This window comes from Zophobas morio, unplaced genomic scaffold (assembly GCF_036711695.1).
Source record: "Zophobas morio isolate AGI-343-1 ecotype UQ-CSIRO unplaced genomic scaffold, CSIRO_AGI_Zmor_V1 ptg000006l, whole genome shotgun sequence".
NCBI lineage: Eukaryota > Metazoa > Arthropoda > Insecta > Coleoptera > Tenebrionidae > Zophobas > Zophobas morio.
In genome coordinates, this window is record NW_026972111.1 from 17228375 (window position 1) to 17240379 (window position 12005).

At 31.6% G+C, this 12005-nt stretch overlaps 1 protein-coding gene across 5 annotated transcripts in view; it reads left to right on the forward strand.

Moving 5' to 3' along the window:
• The window catches only part of LOC135123736 (uncharacterized), a 107977-nt gene that overhangs the window by 24385 nt on the left and 71587 nt on the right, over positions 1-12005 (forward strand). For 2 of the 5 annotated variants that reach the window (XM_064048595.1, XM_064048597.1), the window contains exon 2: positions 4624-4770. The exons of 2 other annotated variants lie outside the window; for them this stretch is intronic. The gene's annotated coding sequence lies outside the window, so the exon portion shown is untranslated. The remainder of the gene's footprint in view (positions 1-4623; positions 4771-12005) is intronic. One more of the 5 variants, XM_064048596.1, reaches the window with a different exon arrangement.

Consider the following 12005-nt stretch of genomic DNA (forward strand, 5'->3'; position numbering starts at 1 on the left):
CTTCCCTCGCCTTTGAAATATAGCTCAACAAATGCCGCTTCTTTAAAAAAATATAAAATCCGATTGTATGATGTTTGTTTTGTGATAACTTCTATAAAGTAACAAGCAGTGGCATAAATAAATAACGCCTACGCAGCCCTTACGCCATGGGGACGCAAATTCCAAGGCGGCACAACCGCACAAGTGGGGGATAATATGAATTATATTATTTTTTAATGCTGATTACCAACGAAAAAAAATGTATCATCGATTTCTCCGTACATGCTTAACTTCAACTGTTTATTGTTATAATTAGAAAAAATTCGACTTTTAGCACATTTAGATAACAAGCAACAACGGCAGCATGCGTTTGTGTTATAATACACAATTAAATTTTGATTGATTCTGTCGCCTCAGCAGAGAGGAAAGGACTAATTAATTAATTAAGCACACTTGGTTTCTTCCCAAAAAACTGGATGTCTAGCGTACCATACTAATAAAATTAAAGAACGACAAAATTGTAATTACTTTGGGGGAAGGGCATAAACAGACAACTTTTGATTAACGGTTTAGCATGCTTCGTTTGCAAGATTTCAGAATATTCGGTTTTGCAGTTCCAAAGTTATATTGCAAAATATTTTTATACAATTTAATGCTCCTGATAACCTCTATAAGTTAAAATAAACATATGAGTTTTTGCAGAACAAAATTTTGTGATATTATCACCTGTACACATACCATACATCAATTTGAATTAGATGCAGTGTAGTATCAAATAATAATAGCACGGTATACTCAAATTTTTAAGAAGATGGGGTGAGCCATTCTTGATTAATTCAATAAAATAGATTGCGTCATACATTAATTTTTTTTTTGGGATAGGATGAATGGATAGATTTTGATTAACGATACCTATGATGACCTTACAACGCTTCCAAGTTTTCAGAGCATTCGGTTTTACAGTTTCAATTCCAAAAGTTAAAATACTTGCAAAATGTTGTTACATAATTTTGATTTTTCTCAAAAATCTAGATGTCCTGAGTAAAAAGTCAAGACGGATTTATAAACCACAAGTGGTCAATTTGAAAGGTTACACGTTGTTTCGAAAGATCGGTTAGTGAAAAAGGCGGTAGCGTTTGTACATATCTTGCAGACAATCTGTTAACAAACTTGTATGTCTCTCCTAAAAAAACGTTGGAAAAATGATAGAATTTTAATGTTAGTGAAAAGACACCGAGCACTCTGGAGTAATTACAAAAGCTCTGAAGCTGCAAAGCTAACATAACTTTTTCAAACCATGTTTCGACTGTTATCAAGATGGCTAAAATTGCATGAGACTGGACTCGCATAAACTAAAGACACAAAGAGGTTGTATAAGCGGTTTACACAAAACTCTCAGGTTCTCTTGCGACTATTCAAACTAGAGATAATTTTGGCAGTATAACGGATGATAATGGTTGAATTCTTACCATGTATATTTCGATTCTTTTGCCACCGTTTACACACGAGAATCCTTGGATGTAATATCCAAGGTAGTTAGAGAGGTTGATTTTTCCAAATGGTAGATATACGGAAAACTGAAATCGGTACAAATGTCAAAATCCCCTGGCCCTGATCTTATTACCACTAAGCATTTTAAGTGTTGTGCGGATGTGCTTAACGAACCTATTTTCAAGAAAGGAGACCAATATAATGACGGTATCTATAGGTCCATTAGTCTCACTTCTGTAGTTGCTAACATTATGGAATCATAACAAGAATCTAGGGATTCGTAATACTATATTAATAGCACTGAATCGACTAAATCTGATTGTTGTCGAGATCTGGAAGTATTAGTTAGATCTGATCTTTCTTGGTCAAATCACGTTGTTCATGTTAGCAAACGAGCCAAATCTATGATATATCTTCTGAGTAAGGTTTTTTGTAAAACCAATCCCGTGGTGGTCTTGAAGTTGTACGAAACTTATGTGCAGACATTTTGAAATTTGCTAACTGCCTGGACTCCTGTTCTTCAACCGGACATCCTACTTCTAGAGTCGGAGCAACTTAGCCACGTTATCCCGAAAGGCTTGAATTAATGAATGTGACAATCTTATCTAACGGACAGAAAAGGGGTGACTTAATTACGGCCTTCCAATCTTCATCCCACGGTCCCCTATTCATCACTTGTTTACTTTGAACACAGATAACAGAAGACAGCGTTTTTCAGTTGGCTAAGAATCAATTTTTAACAACTGTTGATGGTTTTTTATTGTCAATAGCGTTTTCGATCACTGGAATTCACTGTCTAAAGAATTATGACAGTCAATCGACTACGGCTTTTAAAATTAGATATGATGGTTATTTTTCACCGTCGCACATCAACCTAACTTGTTTACTATCACTCGTTAGCTTGGGCAGATCATTTTAACTAATAAAATAATAATACTGTTAGGAATATCATGTAATTAGGTGGTTTAGGAATCCGTATAATAATATTTTACAATTTAACTGTGAAACTACAAATCCGAATACTCTGAAATCTTGACAATATTTTAAGGTTAAGCATGGTAAATCGTTAATCAAAATGTATCTGTTTATCTCCTCAAGAAATCTAAAATGTGCAAAATATGATTTGTCCCTGCCTGTGGTTTATCTGTGTACTCATATTTTTTAGAATTGCTTATATAGGTGACTAAAAAAAATTCAGTACTGTAATTTTTAGTATTACACTACACCTATCCAAATTGATTCTCGTTCTCGCTAAAATGTTGATGACGTCATCACATTTTTTTAATGGCCAAACTCGCTTGAAACATACGTATCGCATGTTTTTTTACCTTTATTTTAACTTATAGAGGTTATCATAAAAAAATCAAAGTCACAAAACCAAATTTTATAATTTTTCAAAACAGCTGGATATATTTTACTGTACATCAGGGGCGAGGAAAGTTCTATTTCACTAACCTTGGACCATTTGTTAATCAAAGTTTTGTTTAAATAATTATAATTAATTAGTGTCGTTGTATCTAGATTTTTATGTTTTCTCGACGTTTCATGACCCCTAGAGTACCGTGCTTTCACGTTGGAAAATTTCGACAGTGCTTCTCTGCTTTTCACTCACTTAATACCATCTTTACTTTATCTGATATCTACCATATTTATGCTGTAATATTTTTAGTAGTAATCATTCTAATAATACTTAATAATCTTTTGAATTTCGTCAGTTTACTTTAACAAAAAAAGAAAATACTAAGTAAAATATGGCGTAAATCTTAGGTGAAACACGCTGTAGAGTAGAGAAATGTTAGATTTATAACTATTTGTTATGTCTTTAGAATCGAAAACCTTAAAAAAAATGCAATTCATGTTGAGAGATTTCAAAATAAATGTTTTGTATGCGGTAGCTACTTTTCTGTTAGGTAGGCCATTTATCTTGTCGGTTTCTCTTTGGTCTAAGGGTAAAAATAATAGTAGTAATTTAGGTACAGGTTTAAAATAATGTTTCGTGTGTCATAATATATCCATATTTAGCATCTAGCATAGTTTCTGGAAAGTTTGCCAAGTTGGTGAAAGTAATTAGCAGCACCTTTCTATCTAACTCGAACACGCAATGCGACACTATAAAACGAAAGACAGAACTGCTGCTTTCAATTTCCATTTTTATTTATTACAACGACGTTTTATAATGCCACTATTACTACTGGTAGGACCTTATCTGTACTGCCCAAGGAGGAGCAGACCCTTTAAATTGCCTCTTACATTTTGGTATCATCCAATAATTCACTAGTCGTGTCGTTCGAATTTTAGTCGTTTCTGACAACGACCAAATGTATCAATACTACTAGCACCGAGCAGAATATGTAGACGAAACGAACTGAATCTGTAAACTGTGAGAAATGCTTAAATGTGACATATACATATAATTTATATTCTTTGTGATGGAAGAGATCTGGAGAATATGAGATATTAAACTTTGTTTTTTGTTCGTTGTGAAAAATCTGTAGTTTATTATAAACTGACGTAAACCGTAAATTTATGAAAGACACTTCACAAAAATGCATAAAGCGTGATAAACTTCTCATATTTACAAGACAATATGGAATAAACTCATTCGAAAAAAATTGTTCTAAAGTTAGACAGAACTTCTCTCGTCCCTAAAGTTTAATCAAACAATTCCAGTTTTAGATAAATTATAAAACTGGATTTTGCGAATTTTATTTTTTAATGATAGTAAGTGAATGAAAATAAGTTAAAAATATACGTGGGGGGTAAACTACTGTTAAGAAACATGGTATGCTTTAATAGTATGTTTTCAAGTGAGTTTTTCATAACACAATTTTGTGAAAACGGGGTAGGTGTTGCGGAATACTAATAATATGTAACAGTACTGTATGTATTCGCAGTATTTCGAGAACATAAATGTGGTGAGCTGTTTTTGATTTGTTACAAAATACAATGTTTTAAATACAAGAGCTGCTGTTAATCATCAAAAAATTCTTGTAAAAATTAATAAACTGCTAACCTTTATCAAGATATGGTATAATATACACAATTTTCGAGTACATCGACAAATATTCTCACGTTAATCTTAAATGTTACATACCGGAGCTAAATAAGATAAATAATAAATATGTTTATAGTGTATTTAAATTCTTGTTTTAGTTATTGACGGTCTGCGGCAGTTCCGTAGCACATGCCATGGGTCCATGCAACTAACATTCAAATAACATTTATTGGTCACTCACTACCAACAGGCCCAACGAATGCCCACTCGTTTAAAACATCTCCCGATCTGCATATATCTTGTAGGTACGATTAATTGCATGTAAAATCGCACACAAAACTTAGCGACAAAATGGATTCGTAATAGTAGTTTATACTTAATTTGTACAAATTTTAAAGCTTTAGATACTGTATTTAAAGATCAAAACAGAATGGCACATGTGACAGATTTAAATATTTATATAACGTATCAAGTGACACTACTTGTACATGTGTTAACCCAAGTTTCAACCACATTGAATTTTGAATTGTGGCTAAACCCTAGTCTGTGTATAGCTTATAATCATAAATTATAATATATAATATACAAATTTCATGAAAATTTAAATGCAAATGACGTTTCTTTGTCGCCGAGCTTTGTTTGCGTTTGTAGAAGTAAAAAACTCATTTGAGTATTTACGGACGAAGTTTTTGTCAAGTGTGTTTCCATATACAAACATACCATTTAAAATGTCACATACTTGTTTCCAAATCCAAAAATGAGTTTTTGCATGTTAAATTTATAATTAATTATAATTAATACCGCTCTGAGAAAAAAAAACTGATAACTCTGCAGTCAAAGTGGAAAAACTCGTATGCTACCGTAAAATTGACAACACACCAATGCAATGGTTGTAACTGTTGTAAGTGGAGATAACATGCAAATAGCCTGGAAATAAACTATGGTGATTCACGTTGTTTAGTCACCACATCCTGCTCAAGTACACACATTGTGTGATAAACTTTAAGCCATCACATTTACTAAAAATCCAATAATGATATAATGTCATTAAGATATTATACGCTATTATAAATCAAATCTTATCCTTATCATTTTTGTGACTTGGCGTTAAAACTTTATTTATTCTGTAATACTGACCGAAGTACATTGACCTTTTTTAAATGCATTGCAGTAGGCGTCAACTAAAAGAAATCTAAGGTTATTTAGACAGAACTTCCCTTGCTTCTGAAACACAATCCAACTAATTCAGTTTCTCAGATAAATGATAAATCCTGATTCTCTGAAGTTATTTTTTTTATTATATTATATATATGTTAATGATAACTTTCGACCTCAAATTCTCTCACGTATATATACTTTTGGGCTCAAATTGGAAGTTTCGGCCTCGCCGTAGCTTTTGAGGCCGAAGTGACTCACACATTCAACGTAACATTTGGACTCACGCATATCCAGTGACATCTTTTAACAGTAATTTTAACAATTTTGGTTTGAGAAAAGATTGTTAAGTATAAAAGTTGGTTGCATAGATGATTTACTTAACAAAGCTAATATTATGACTAGGTTTTGTATAAATACGGGAAGTTGTTTGAAGGTAGTAATTTCCAGAAGTATGTTGGAAATTTATCTAAAATTAAAGAAAATATTAAGCAACTGAAAACAATTGGACAGTAGAAGAGCCAAAAATTCAGAAAGAAGTTAGAGAGTAAGAAAGAAAAAAAAAAGATACACAACAGGTATAGAATGTAAGAAACGGAAAGTTGAGGACATGGAATGAAGACAGGGAAATTTGGATGAAAAATTTTACAAAGAGAGTTGGAATTAACTGATCAAGGAAGCATAAAGAGAAGGGGTGGTAATTATAAAAAAAATAGAGAGGGAATGGAAAAGAAAAGCGGGGAGGACAAATGGGGTTTAAAATTGCTTGTTTGAAATATTGCATTATTAAGAAAAATAAACAGAATTTATTTAATGAGTACATAAAATTTTGATTTTGTGTGATTAACAGAAACATGGATACTAAAGAGTAAGGGGAATAAATTGAACAAGGAAAAAGGAAAAGTTGAGGGTGAAGCAAGTGGGGGATCCATAACAGGGGTGACAAAAGATATAAAACAAATCGAAGAGCGGGTAATAGAAGTGGAACGCATAGTGGAAAGAAAGATAAAAGAAAAAAAGAATTTGCATATTGTATTGCATTGGAATTACAAAAAATTTGAAGAAAAAAATTTAAGAAAAAATTGAAGAGTCTAACGAAGAATTTCTTCTGATAGGAGATGGTTTTAACGCCAAAATAGGCAACAAAAGCAGGGAATATAGGGGAGAACGCACAGAAAAATCTAAAGATAAAATTTTAAATAAAGACAGAAAATTTCTATGGAAATTAATTGAAGAAAGAGTTTGGTAGTCTTGAATGGGGTGAAGGAGGGGGATGAAGATAAAGAATTTACCTGTATATGTAACCCAGTAGCTGATGAAGAAGCCGAAACATTTAAATTAGGAGAAAGAATTGATTCCGACCACATGCTATAAGAAGTAAAATTGAGGGATAGAAGTAGAAAAGTCGGAGTCACAAATAAGGAAGTAGATAAAAAGGAGAAGGGAACTGAGCATTATAAAAGATGTTGGAAATTGAATTCAAAAGAAGTAAGCTAAAATAAAATAGAAGAATTAAAAATAACAACTGAAAAAGCAGCAATAAGAAAAGCATTTATAACGAAGAAATCACAAAAGAGAAACAAATGGCGGGTTAATAGATGCAGAGATTTAAAAACATAAGAAAGAAAATGTTTACGAAGGTGTAAAAAGGGAAAGATAAAAAAGAAGAGTACTGTCCAGCAAGAAATAATAACAGGTCGGTGTGAATCAAAAAAAGAAGAGATTCCGAAAGAAGAAATAAAATAAAAGCCATAAAATCAGAGCAAGAACCAAAATAAGGAAAAACAAAAACATGATCAGTGAAGAAATGCTAATAATACAATGGAAGTACCATTTCATGAAACTAATGAGTGGAAATGAGAGTACTGTAGCGCAAAAGAGTTAAACCGAGAATGCTGAGAGAGAAAGAATGGCCGAACATTACAGTGGAAAAAATATGGAAACAAGTTGGAGGGTCGAAAAGAGGGAAAAGACCAGGGAGGAATGGATTGGTAAATGATGTATGGACGTTTAGAACGGATGATTTGATTGAAAGACTGTGTGAAATAATGAATGAGATGTGGAAAAGTAAAGGTCTCCTCGCAAGTGGCAACAAGGACAAATATGTCCAATGGCGAGTATAAAGGAACCTAGGTACAATGGGGGTTATACTCGTCTAAAGATAATATCAGAAACAACGCCAAGGTACCTAGAGAGAGAAAGAACGAAGGAGAAAAAGTAACTGCTAGACAGAGGGGTGGACATGAAGAAAGAAACAATAACTTTTGCTTAAGCGAAAGCAGAAGAATATTTAGGATGTGTGGAGGAGTGCAAGAGACTTTAGAATACATGCTACAAGACTAGGGCGAAATTAAAGAAAAAAGGAAAGTATAACAGAAATATTGAATGAAGATGGAAGAGAAGCAGGGTGGATGAAAGGAGTGGAAAAGAGCGGAGTAAGGCTGGAGCAAAGGGGATGCGATAAAAGAAGTAAATTGTAAAATCCTTGATTGTTGACCATTATTATTGCTATACCACACCAAAATAGTATAAATAAAAATAAATAATTGGCAGAGTGGTGAACTATCTAGCCTAAAATTATTTTCATCTTTTGTACAATTCGGCCTCACAGAATCGTAGAAAACAACTTTCAAACTTACAACCCAAGCTAAAATTAACTTAATAGCAGTTATTTTAATAACAAATAAGAGAAATAAACCTACAAGAAAAAGTCATAATTGTGTTATTAATTATGAAGTAACTATTAAAAAAATCTAAAGATTGTGATGCCAAAAGTTACTTTAAATCAAATAATGGCTTTCATCCATTGAAACTTTTGGCCTCATAATTACATGACGAATAACTTTCGGACTCATGTGCTAACATACATTAAAGTACAAGGTACATGAATAAATCTAAAATCGGAAACCCAAAATTTGGTCAAATCGAGGCAGTAAAATTCATGTGAATCAATATTCGGTGCTATATATTCAGGCACACCCCCAAGTGTAAATATTCAGATTTTTTCCATAATACGAAACATTTTGTATGAAGTTAAAACAAAATTAGACTGTGAATGGTAGAAGTATCTGTAGACGCATTCATAAAAATATTTTTTATTCAAAGATAAAGTGATAATTTACATTTTTTAAATACTTGCTACTTAGCCAAATATAAAGGACGACAGGTCCAAAGTTGCTATTAATGAGCCAATTATTTTGATATGTTTGTTTCCATATTAGCGTGGGTATAAAGTTGGGTTAGGTAGTTCTGCAATCAACCAATTATTTATTTTTATTTATACTATTTTGGTGATACCAGTTTCAGGGTTCATCCCCTTCCTCAGCCACCTCGTCAGTAAACCTATAACACTTTAAAAAAGTCAATATTTGGTTAAATTTTTAGACTTATTAGTGTTAATATTATCAGGAATTTGATCTGCCGTTTTTTGAGCCTAAAATACTTGATTGTTGACCATTATTCTTGCTATACCACACGAAAATAGTATAAATAAAAATAAATAATTGGCAGAGTGTTGAACTATCTAACCTAAAATTATTTTCATCTTTTGTAGACTTTGGCCTCACAGAATCGTAGAAAACAACTTTCAAACTTACAACCCAAGCTAAAATTAACTTAATAGCAGTTATTTTAATAAAAAATAAGAGAAATAAACCTACAAGAAAAAGTCATAATTGTATTATTAATTGTGAAGTAACTATTAAAAAAATCTAAAGATTGTGATGCCAAACGTTACTTTAAATCAAATAATGGCTTTCATCCATCGAAACTTTTGGCCTCATAATTACATGACGAATAACTTTCGGACTCATGTGCTAACATACATTAAAGTACAAGGTACATGAATAAATCTAAAATCGGAAACCCAAAATTTGGTCAAATCGAGGCAGTAAAATTCATTTGAATCATAATTCGGTGCTATATATTCAGGCACACCCCCAAGTGTAAATATTCAGATTTTTTCCATAATACGAAACATTTTGTATGAAGTTAAGACAAAATTAGACTGTGAATGGTAGAAAAATCTGTAGACGCATTCATTAAAATATTTTTTTACTCAAAGTTAAAGTGATAATTTAAATTTTTTAAGTACTTGCTAATTAGACAAATATAAAATACGAGAGTTCGAAAGTTGCTATAAATGAGCTAATTATTTTGATATGTGTGTTTCCATATTAGCGTGGGTATAAAGTTGGGTTAGGTAGTTCTGCAATCAACCAATTAAATATTTTTATTTATACTATTTTGGTGATACCAGTTTCAGGGTTCATCCCCTTTCTCAGCCACCTCGTCAGTAGACTTATAACACATTAAAAATGTCAATATTTGGTTAGATTTTTAGACTTATTAGTGTTAATATTATCTGGAAATTGATGTGCCGTTTTTTGATCCTAAAATACTTGATTTTTGACCATTATTCTTGCTATACCACACGAAAATAGTATAAATAAAAATAAATAATTGGCTGAATGTTGAACTATCTAACCTAAAATTATTTTCATCTTTTGTAGACTTTGGCCTCATAGAATCGTAGAGAACAACTTTCAAACTTACAACCCAAGCTAAAATTAACTTAATCGCAGTTATTTTAATAACAAATAAGAGAAATAAATCTACAAGAAAAAGTCATAATTGTGTTATTAATTATGAAGTAACTATTAAAAAAATCTAAAGATTGTGATGCCAAAAGTTACTTTAAATCAAATAATGGCTTTCATCCATAGAAACTTTTGGCCTCATAATTACATGACGAATAACTTTCGGACTCATGTGCTAACATACATTAAAGTACAAGGTACATAAATAAATCTAAAATCGGAAACCCAAAATTTGGTCAAATCGAGGCAGTAAAATTCATGTGAATCAATATTCGGTGCTATATATTCAGGCACACCCCCAAGTGTAAAGATTCAGATTTTTTCCATAATACGAAACATTTTGTATGAAGTTAAAACAAAATTAGACTGTGAATGGTAGAAGTATCTGTAGACGCATTCATAAAAATATTTTTTATTCAAAGTTAAAGAGATAATTTAAATTTTTTAAGTACTTGCTACTTAGACAAATATAAAATACGAGAGTTCGAAAGTTGCTATAAATGAGCTAATTATTTTGATATGTGTGTTTCCATATTAGCGTGGATATAAAGTTGGGTTAGGTAGTTTTGCAATCAACCAATTATTTATTTTTATTTATACTATTTTGGTGATACCAGTTTCAGGGTTCATCCCCTTTCTCAGCCACCTCGTCAGTAGACTTATAACACATTAAAAATGTCAATATTTGGTTAGATTTTTAGACTTGTTAGTGTTAATATTATCTGGAAATTGAAGTGCCGTTTTTTGATCCTAAAATACTTGATTTTTGACCATTATTCTTGCTATACCACACGAAAATAGTATAAATAAAAATAAATAATTGGCTGAATGTTGAACTATCTAACCTAAAATTATTTTCATCTTTTGTAGACTTTGGCCTCACAGAATCGTAGAGAACAACTTTCAAACTTACAACCCAAGCTAAAATTAACTTAATCGCAGTTATTTTAATAACAAATAAGAGAAATAAACCTACAAGAAAAAGTCATTATTGTGTTATTAATTATGAAGTAGCTATTAAAAAAATCTAAAGATTGTGATGCCAAAAGTTACTTTAAATCAAATAATGGCTTTCATCCATAGAAACTTTTGGCCTCATAATTACATGACGAATAACTTTCGGACTCATGTGCTAACATACATTAAAGTACAAGGTACATGAATAAATCTAAAATCGGAAACCCAAAATTTGGTCAAATCGAGGCAGTAAAATTCATGTGAATCAATATTCGGTGCTATATATTCAGGCACACCCCCAAGTGTAAAGATTCAGATTTTTTCCATAAAACCAAACATTTTGTATGAAGTTAAAACAAAATTACGACTGTGAATGGTAGAAGTTTCTGTAGACGCATTCATAAAAATATTTTTTATTCAAAGTTAAAGAGATAATTTAAATTTTTTTAAATACTTGCTACTTAGCCAAATATAAAGGACGACAGGTCCAAAGTTGCTATAAATGAGCTAATTATTTTGACATGTTTGTTTCCATATTAGCGTGGGTATAAATTTGGGTTAGGTAGAGTTGAGCAATCAACCAATTATTTATTTTTATTTATACTACTTTTGGCGATACCAGTTTCAGGGTTCATCCCCTTCCTCAGCCACCTCGTCAGTAAACCTATAACACTTTAAAAAAGTCAATATTTGGTTAAATTTTTAGACTTATTAGTATTAATATTATCAGCAATTTGATCTGCCGTTTTTTGAGCCTAAAATACTTGATTGTTGACCATTATTCTTGCTATACCACATGTAAATAGTATAAATAAAAATAAATAATTGGC